Here is a 10449-nt window from a genome sequence, read left to right as displayed (position 1 = left end):
CTGTGCGTCTAGGCCGTATGGTAACAGGAGGCAGGGGACACAATGTTTTACCTAGGTTCGGGCCCTCTTGATGGAGGTAAAACCCTATGTCCTGCTTGATTAATATTGATGATATGGGTAGTACAAGAGTAGGTCTACCACGAGATTGGAGAGGCTAAACCCTAGAAGCTAGCCTATGGTATGATTGTATGTTATGGTTGTTGTCCTACGGACTAAAACCCTTCGGTTTATATAGACACCGGAGAGGGTTAGGGTTACACAAGGTCGGTTACAAAGGAGGAGATATCCATATCCGTATTGCCTAGCTTGCCTTCCACGCCAAGTAGGGTCCCATCCGGACACGAGACGAAGTCTTCAATCTTGTATATTCATAGTCTAACAGTCCGGCCAAAGGATATAGTCCGGCTGTCCGGAGACCCCCTAATCCAGGACTCCCTCAATCACGCTGGTATCTTGGAATTGTTTCGATATTCTTGTGACGAGAACATTGTTCTTGGTGCCTCCTGACATTTAGGGGTTGTGGCAGTGTCCCGGGGAGTTGAGCTTCGAGGTGTTGTCGTCACAATTTTATCGTTGCAGTTCTGGAATACCTGAGTTTCGCCGACATCGAAAATCTCTTTTATGCAGTTGTTGGTGAGATAACCTCGACGCCACCCAGTACCGGGGCGGGAGTTCGGGAGTATTGCCATAACTCGTATAACGGATGCTTTTCGAAGGTTGAGGTACACGATTTCCAAAGGTTTCTTGGTTATGTGTTGAAGGATGGATACAGCTGGATGTAGGAATTGTTAGTTTGGGTGAGATATTATGCTTCCCCTATATCCCCAACACCTGATTGCATAACCAGAAAGTTTTGGGAGTTTATAAGCGGGAATTCAAGTAGCTCCTAGGATATCTTTTCGACAGATGTATGATATGAAATTGGGGTTCGACGTCTAGTGGTCCGCCTATCCACGGTTGGTTTTACAGTGGTCTCATTGTGTCTTAAAGAGTCCTTGGCTATGCTGAATCGGGGACGCTTTGTATGTCATGTGCACTGCCTTGTACATGATGGTGTTGTACAATCGAGCCTGTGTGGGCCCCACCACGAAAACTTCGGACGAAATCTCTATCATATGTTTGTTCCGGCTTATTTCGTAAGCAAATCCTTTGTATTGTTTTGGTTTGTGGTATTCGAGTTGCTTTGAAGTCAAATGTGGATTCCATACCTTTCCTTAAGCGGTGTTCTCATACTCCTATGTGAATACCAATCCTTCATGATAATCGAGATTGTCATGTCAATCCTTTTCAACCGGCGTGTTTCTCTTCAAGTGGATCCGATCATTTCAACATCCGCAAGATCACCTCTCGGTTTTTCCCAATGTTGGTCGTTTCATCTGTCCCCAAGTTGCCTTTGTTTTCCTGCCCACCCACCCCTTTTTCTTCGAGGATCAGATTTCTTAATCAAATATCCATCTTATTGATGGGAAGTCTCTCCATTCTTTTCCGTCAATATTCTTATCCGGTGATTCTCAGGAAGATACTAAGGAAGCCTTAAGTTCCTCACTCTTCACTCATTTTCTTCTCCGGTGGACTCAAGTCAAGTTTTGTCGATCATATCTTTTCCTCGTTTCAAATGTTTTTCTCATGCCGATGCACCTCTTAATCGTTCATCTCTCTCTATTCATATCCGAAGTGCTGAAGATATCTCAGAAGATTCAAGTTTCCATTCTAAATTCGCTCAAGTTCTTTTGAGGATGTTATCTCATTCAAGCCATTTAAATCAACCGGTGCAATCTCCCTTTCAAGTAATAGTTCGAAGGTGTTTCTTTTGAGTGGAACCTAACCCACAAGTCTTTTTCCAGGATCTTACCCGACTCTTCTATTTTCCCGAAGCTACGCTCAAATTCATTGCAAAGTTGACGTAAGAATGAATTATCATCAGTCATATGTCTTTCTCCAAGACCTTTCAAATTATTTTCATCGTTGGTTCAACCTTTCTAATTTTCATTCCGGAGTGCCTCAACAATTCATGGTGGTGTTTCTCATCGTCATTCTCAACATTTGAAGACAGAAGAAGAGTTTTTCCTCCAAATCTTATCCGTTCTCTCAGAGATGCGTGGTTCAAGCTTGATGCCATCCTCTCATAATTGTTTTTGATTGTGAGAATGCTTTTCACCCATCCGGAGCAATTCAGGAATCTTTTCAGTTTGATTCTCTGGAGCCCATCATCTCAGAATTATTCATTCTCAGCTTTCAGCTCTCATTCTCCAAATCTTACCAGTGCTTCATTCAAATATCCTCTAATCAGTTCATGATCTCTTCGTTCTCAGGTATCAAATTCCCTCAAGTATCTTCATTCGTTTTTCCAATTCTTCCCGGTGAATTGTGTCTGTGCTACTTTCTTTTTCAATTCTTACGGTGGTTCGTTCAAGAGTTCTCTTCCTTCGTTATCATATCAATTCATTCGTTCTTTCCAAATCCTATCGGTGGTTCGTCGAAGACCTTCTCAATTTTGCGCTATGTCTTTCACCAATCCTTTCTACGAGAATAAGTAGTATGCCAAATCCGTTGCTTGTCATCAATCTAAATTGATGAAGGATACACATAACGTAATTCTTATTATTGTTTCATCCAAGTGATATAATTTCTTCTTTTCGGAGTTGTTCGTCTTATCACATTCTTGGTTCAAGATGCTTCATATTTTCTTTTCGGAGTTCCAAGCTCTCTCAGTTATCTCGTCGTGAAGAACCATCTAAATCATCGCAAGGCTTCACCTTGTGTTCTCAACTTCTCTTTCTTTTTATCATCCTTTTATTACCGGAGTTTCTTCATGGAGGCTCTACATGGTGGTTCGTCAAGGATTATTTTCATTCTTCAATTGTTCTTCAAGATTTCTCTCGAAATTATGATCCGCCAAGCTACGCAAAGATTAAACATGGTGCTCAACACATGTTTTGTTTTGAGGAGTTCAATCATTCTTCATCTTGCATTCCAAAGTGCAGTTCTTCCTATCTTATCTTTTTAGGTGGTGTTATGTCACTCTTGACAATTTCCCTTCGTGTGTCATGATTCAACGGTTGTCAAGAATGAGATAGTTAAACCCATCAATTTCTTCGAGCATGAGCTCTTCTCAATCCATCAATCTCTTCGTTGGAGCTATCTTGGGTTATATTTCACCTAAAGCCTTCCCTAAGGAATGTTGCTATTGTGGTGCTTGACAATGATCCAAGTTATCTCTCTATCATCTTGGTGGAAGAAGTTTTCTATATTTTCTAGCTATCAATCAAATCTTTTTCCCATGAGTGGCAGGTTGCCTCATAATTTTGAGAAGTTTTCCATAAGCCCACTACAAGTTTATTCGTTTCGTTATTGGTTTTCCAACAACTCCGTTATAAACTTCTTGGAAGGGTGCTCTCCAAGCTCTTTTGTGGCAGAAGTTGGCATTTTCTTCTCCATTCTTTCATTCCAATGATCTATCTTCTATTCTCTCTTCCGGAGGCATTGGAGAATCAGCTCAAGATAAAAGGGCTCGCACTCAATTGATCCGGGTCAACACTTCCTGTATCTGGTTTCGGCTTTATTTTGACTCCTTGTAGGGGCTCATGACAGTCCTGTAGGGGATCCAAAGGCTTTCGAGCAGTAGCGGCAGCGGGGCGGGAGAGTTGGTTATTCAATTGATCCTCTGATGTTGGCCCTTCTGCATCATCCAGCAAGGCTCGGAAGTCTGAGCTATTAAGGTGCGGTTGACGGATAAGAGACCTTCGATATGTTAAGGGGGAGAGGGGAGAGTCATTCCAGAGTTGGGTGGGAATTGTTGATAGAAATATGCGATCAGAAAACGAATGAGATCAGAAAGGCCATCATTGGGGCAAACAATGCAATAGCTTCGGTGAGAGCAAAGCCCAAAATGGCATAACCAAATGATTGTTTGTGAGGATCGTGTTCTTTTCATGCTTATCCCTTTAACTGGAGTGTTGTGTCATCTCCTCAAGCCATTTTCATCTTATCAAGTCTTGCATCTCCTTTCAGTCCGAATGCTGTCCAATTTATATCATTCTTATTCCTTCTATATCTTGTTTAACCGGAGTGTTGTGTCTATCATTCCTCTTCTAACCGGACTCTCATCCAAGTGCTTTCATTTTGCCAAGCTCATATTCTTTACCTTCCATTTCCAGCCGAAGTGTTGTCGTAATTGATCTTTATCATTTCTTGTACATCTCGTTTCAACCGGAGTGCTTGCATGTACTTCTTGTCCATTGCAACCATTTTCTTATGTCTTTCAACCTACAAGGCTCTAGTAAGGTTCCTCGTTCCTCTTTTCTAACGGAGTGTTTTCAACTTTGTTCATCTTCGTTGTATTCTTTTTTTCAATTTGTTCAACCTCGCAAGGTTCTTTGGTGTCACTCATTTTTCAAGGAAGCAACTTAGTTTTACCTCTTCTCTTTCTCTTCCGTTTCCAACCGGTGCCATCCTAGATCTCGGGACGAGATCCTCTTGTAGTGGTGGAGTGTTGTGACGCCCCGGGACCGTTGCGCCAGGTGTCTTCCAGTTATTTGCTGTTGTTGCCTTGCCTTTTGCTTGCGTGTTGCATCTTGCCATGTCATCATGTGCATTGCATCATCATGTTTTCAAAACTTGCATCCGTCTGGGTTCTCCAGTTCTCCCCGTTGTCTGTTCTGAGCCAAGACACACTTGCACGCGCCCGCGGCATGTCCAAAATATTATTTTATAAGCGGCCAGAGAATGTTCTCGGAATGGGTTCAAAGTTGGCATGCAGTGTTGTTATAGTGTAGATATGCCACCTGCCAAGTTTCACCGCATTCGGAGTCCGTTTGACGCCCCAACAGATAACTATAGCGGCATTATAGTCGGTCTAACGTCGGACGTTTTCGGTCTCCGGAAACAGTCGCCGGGCTGCACTCCTTCCCCTCTCTCTTCTCAGTCCAACCACACACTTTACCTCGTTCGCCTAATCCCTCTTTGCACAATGCATCGACCCCTCACGCGTGTCCGAAACTTCCCCGAACCCGACCCACTCAGTCATCACCGATGGGTCCGAATCATCCCCAAACATCTATAAACCATCTCCGTTTTGTTAATTGGGCTCCCTAACCTATTTATCTGAGACCGTCCGATTTTGATCGGAGGGTCCAAACCTAATCTTTTTTTTTGAATGTTGGCAGGAGAACTGCCAAATTCATTGATCAGAAGAAGGTGTTACAAGAATCCTCAGAGGAGGAAAGCACTGAAAAAACAGTGCGAAAAGAAAAGAAATAAAAAGGACCTGTCGGCAGCACCACGAACCCAAACTCTACCATCAATCGTGAACACCATCGGATCCATCGTCGGGATTCTCCAAGGTGACGCCCCCAAGAAGGAAAACGATGTTGAGAACACCGCCGTCACCCGATCTGGCACTGCCTGATCTTAGGTTTTCACCCGGAGATCTCACGCCGTTGGGTAGGAAGGGCAAGCGGCTCCACAACGATACCTCCAAGGAGGACGACGACATCCGTGGATGCCGCTACCGCCGGCAACGACAATGTCGATGCATGATTTTCATCCGGAGCCGAGTCTTCCACCAACAAATCCAGGATCCGAGGCCACCAGCGCCACGGAGCATCACAGCCCCATGCGAACACTACCAATAACGAGTATGTCGAAGCCGCACGCAGAAACTCGGCGAGCACACGCCAACCTGGCCGGTCCACACAGCCACTCGCAGACCCTGGGCGAGCCAAGCCGGATCTGGCCATTCTCTATCTCCGTGCGCAGAACTGGGCGATCCTCCGCACCGCAGCGCACAAAGAAGGCAGAGGGAAAGCCGGACATAGCCGTTCCGCACCGCAGCGCGCAGAACTGGGCGGAATCCAAGCCAAATTGTGCCGTCCGCACCACCGCGCGCAAGGCCAAGAGTGCTCGTGCTGGATCTGGTCTGCGCAAGCCTCGTGAAGCCCCAAGCAAACTGGAAGGCACCACCACTCAAGGGAGCTGGCGTGTACGCACTTGAAGGAGAGACACCACCAGCAACCCCGACTCCACCGCTACTGCCTCCGCACGCCAAAAACGCAGCCGACCCAGGCACGGAACGCAGCCATCCGACTAGCAGGCCCGCGGCGCCAAACCATCCCGCCGTGAGCGAGCTAACGGCCAGATCTGGCTGGCCGACCCCGTTCCTATGGCGTCAGAGGCCTCCTCGCGCCAACGGCGCGCGCGCTGGCACCCCCGCCTCGCCCTTCCACAAGCCAGCAGAGGCCAGATCTGCCCCGGCCGACCGCAGGGACCCCGCGCCTGTCGGACCCGCGGCCTCCTCTCGTCAGCGGCGCGCGCTCCGCCACTCGCCGCCATGGCGCGCCGGGCAGCGCCAGCCCTCGCTCAGTCACCCGCCGCAGCGCCCCTCGCCTTCGCTAAGCGCAGCAGCCCCGCGCAGCCCGCCTCGCTTGCAGGGGAGGAAAACCCGCTGCCGCCGACACCGCGCGTGCTTTGCCCGGCGGCGCTTGCCGGCGGCGGCGGGAAGAGGAAGGCTGGAGGTGCGGCGGCGACCGGCGGCTAGGGCTTAGCACCCGGGTCGCTCGCGGGAAGCGACACGGGGCTTGTTTCGCTCTTCGTGGTCTGAAACCTAATCCTATTGTCCCTATATTTAGACTAACCCCAACCAAATACAGAAAAACCACCTAATTTCTAGGTATCCTACCCTAGCGCCGCCGCCACTCTCTCTCGGGATCCTCCCAGATCCGATCCATCCAACCACCCGCAGCCATCTCCCTTCTCGATCGTCCTCGACCCAATCCCCTCGCCCGCCACTTCGCTCGATCCAGCACCCGTCCAAGGCTTCCCCTTCCTCACCCCGCTGCCGCCTCCCTCCTCGCGCCCACAGCCTCTCCCGCTCGAGGGCCTCCATGCCGTCTTCGTCAAGCGCAGGGAGACGAACCCCTCCCGAGACCAACCCCGCCATGGCCTTCAAGCTGCTGCCTCACCGTCATCTTCTTCAAGCTCGCTGCTGCCGCATCCTCGTCCGCCTCTTGCCCCGGACTCCTCGCGCAGCAGCCAACGCACAGGAGAGGAGCTCCTTGTTCCCCATCGTCCTCGCCTCTTCCTCCTCTGCTCGAGCGCGCCCGTCCTTGCAGCCTCGCTGAACCAGGCCACCCCGGCCAGCCTCCGACCACCTGCAGGCCGACCCCGTCGCCGCTCCTTCCCTACTCCTCTTCCTTCCTTCTCCTCCCAACCTTACCCCGCTTTTCCCCTGTCTGTTTTTCTCCATGGACAGGGAGCACCATGGCTTCCACTTCAAGCTTCTGCGCCGCCCGGAGCTCCTCGACGCCGGCCACTTCTCCGAGCAGAGCCGCCGGATCCAGCCGTCGCCTGCGTCCGCGCCAAGGCCCCTGCCTGCCTTTGCTTCATTCGAACAGGGAGGTTCGCTCGCGTCTCGGCGTCGAGCACAACCCCGCGTTGTCCAAGGCCCAGCCGCACCTGCACCTCGCCGGCGACCCGCAAGAGCCCCGCCAGTGATCTTTGAGCCGCCTCGTCCCGCGCCCAGATCAGCCCCGTCTCGTCCCCATGCCCGGTCGCCGCGCCGTTCGTCTTTGACTAGCGCCGTCCCTGCCATGGCATCGTCTGCATCGAGCGGGACAGCGTCACCTGCTCGATCTTTTGCCTCGACCGCGTTGACTAGTCGCCTCACCTCGTCCCGCTTTCCACCCAGCGCCAGCGTGGCCAGCCTCTTGGGCCGCAAGCCAGCGCCAAGCCTCCTCTAATTCCGACCGGGCCTCGACCCATGGTGAGCAGCACCCCAAACCACTGCTCACATTCGGCCCGTTACGTTTTTTTCCAGTTCTGGAGGATTTTTTTCCTAATATTTCAGAGAGTGCAGATTTGCAGGAAAACCCCTAGGCACCATGCATTTAATAGCTCACCAACCTTGCATCATTTGTAAAAACTTCAAATATGAAAAATGACTAGAATTTCATCTAGTTTCTTAATATCCAACTTTCACGCATGTTTAAAATGATGTTTGCATATAATTTGCCATATTGCCATGTTAAAATGATTTAATTCATAACTAAATAACCGTAGCTCCATTTTAAATAATCTTTAAACGTAAATGGGGTAGAAAAATGCCTAGTTTAACATGGTGCATTCTTCTTGCATGTGTAACCACTCTAAAATTGTGTTTAGGACAGAACAGTACCAAATCCATAATTTGCATATGAGGTTTTCCGGACTTGTTGTTTGTTGTTCCGGCCTCATTTAAACTTGCCTAGATAGGTAGTTTTAATATGCTTCACCCCTTGTCATGTTTAATAACATTTAATATTGTTGGGTACATAAACGAGAGTGAATTAAATGATTGGATGTGGTGTCTCGTCAATATGCAACTCGTTGCATATTGAGCTCCACTTAACTTGTAGTATTGTTTGTGCACTTTGTCATGCCATGCCTCATTAAACCGGACATGCATCATACTTGGTTGTGCATCATGCCATGTTTATGTGATGGTTGTTTACTATGTTGCTTGCTTCTTTCCGGGTTGCTTCTCTCATTAGTTTCGGTTTCGTTCCGTAGTTGTGAGGATTCGTTCGACTACGTCTGTTTGCCTTCTTCATGGACTCGTTCTTCTTCCTTGCGGGATGTCAGGCAAGATGACCATACCCTCGAAATCACTTCTATCTTTGCTTGCTAGTTGTTCGATCTATTGCTATGTCCCGCTACCTACCACTTGCTATATCATGCCTCCCATATTGCCATGTCAAGCCTCTAACCCACCTTGTCCTAGCAAACCGTTGTTTCGCTTTGTTACCGCTTTTGCTCAGCCCCTCTTATAGCATTGCTAGTTGCAGGTGAAGATGAAGTTTGTTCCATGTTGGAACATGGATATGTTGGGATATCACAATATCTATTATTTAATTTAATGCATCTATATACTTGGTAAAGGGTGGAAGGCTCGGCCTTATGCCTGGTGTTTTGTTCCACTCTTGCCGACCTAGTTTCCATCATACCGGTGTTATGTTCCTTGAATTTTGCGTTCCTTACGCGGTTGGGTGTTATGGGAACCCTTCACAGTTCGCTTTGAATAAAACTCCTCCAGCAAGGCCCAACCTTGATTTTACATTTGCCTAACAACCTATAACTTTCCCTTGGATTTTCGTGAGCCCGAGGGTCATCTTTATTTTAACCCCCCCCCCCCCCGGGCCAGTGCTCCTCTGAGTGTTGGTCCAACCTGTCAGTCGCCGGTGGCCACCAGGGGCAACTCTGGGCTGGCCTACCGGAAGCTTCAACAATCCGGTGTGCCCTAAGAACGAGATATGTGCAGGTCTTATCGGGATTTGTCGGCACATCCGGGCGGCTTTGTTGGTCTTGTTTTACCATTGTCGAAATGTCTTGTAGCCGGGCTTCCAAGACTGATCGGGTCTTCCCGGGAGAAGGAATATCCTTCGTTGACTGTGAGAGCTTGTGATGGGCTAAGTCGGGACACCCCTGCAAGGTTTGAACTTTCAAAAGCCGTGCCCACGGTTATGTGGCAGATGGGAATTTGTTAATATCCGGTTGTAGAGAACTTGACACTTAATTAAAATGAATCAGCCGCGTGTGTAGCCATGATGGTCTCTTTTCGGTGGAGTCCGGGAAGTGAACACGGTTCTTGTGTTATGTTTGTGCGTAAGTAGTTTCAGGATCATTTCTTGATCTCTTCTAGTTCACGACCGTTGCATTGCTTTTCTTCTTGCTCTTATTTACGTATGTTAGCCACCATATATGCTTAGTGCTTGCTGCAGCTCCACCTCACTACCCTTTCCTACCCATAAGCTTAAATAGTCTTGATCTCACGGGTGTGAGATTGCTGAGTCCTCGTGACTCACAGATACTTCCAAACAATTGCAGGTGCTGATGATACCAGTGCGGGTGACGCAACTGAGCTCAAGTGGGAGCTCGATGAAGATCTTGATCGTTGTTTTGTGTCTTTTCTGGTTGATCAGTAGTGGAGCCCCGTTAGGACGATCGGGGATCTAGCATTTGGGGTTGTCTTCTTTTATTTTGGTTCCGCAGTCGGACCTTTGATTGTATTTTGGATGATGTATGAATTATTTATGTATTGTGTGAAGTGGCGATTGTAAGCCATCTCTTTATCCCTTTCTATTCAGTACATGGGATTGTGTGAATATTACCCCTCTTGTGACAAACCTACCATGCGGCTATGCCTCTAAGTCGTGCCCCGACAAGTGGGAGATATAGCCGCATTGTGGGTGTTACAGCCGGCCGGCCTCCCCTTGCTCCTTTATACACAGGGGCATGGGGCACCCTAGGACACACAAGTTGATAGTTGCCTTAGCCGTGTGTGGTGCCCCCCTCCATAGATTTCCACCTCGGTCATATCGTTGTAGTGCTTAGGCAAAGCCCTACGTCGGTAACTTCATCACGTTGTCGTGCTGACGAAACTCTCCCTCGGTGTCAATTGGATCAAGAGTATGAGGG

At 48.6% G+C, this 10449-nt stretch overlaps 1 long non-coding RNA gene across 1 annotated transcript; it reads left to right on the top strand.

Moving 5' to 3' along the window:
• Window positions 1-6509: 6509 nt before the first annotated feature.
• LOC147980943 (uncharacterized) lies at window positions 6510-10103 on the top strand. Its single transcript, XR_015598775.1, has 3 exons — window positions 6510-7759; window positions 8545-8616; window positions 9859-10103. It is a non-coding gene; the product is annotated as an uncharacterized LOC147980943 (long non-coding RNA).
• The last annotated feature ends 346 nt before the right edge of the window (window positions 10104-10449 follow it).

This window comes from Triticum urartu, chromosome 3A (assembly GCF_056163025.1).
Source record: "Triticum urartu cultivar PI428250 chromosome 3A, HENAU_Tu73, whole genome shotgun sequence".
In the NCBI taxonomy this organism is placed as follows: domain Eukaryota; kingdom Viridiplantae; phylum Streptophyta; class Magnoliopsida; order Poales; family Poaceae; genus Triticum; species Triticum urartu.
This window is presented reverse-complemented; position numbering and strand designations above follow the sequence as displayed.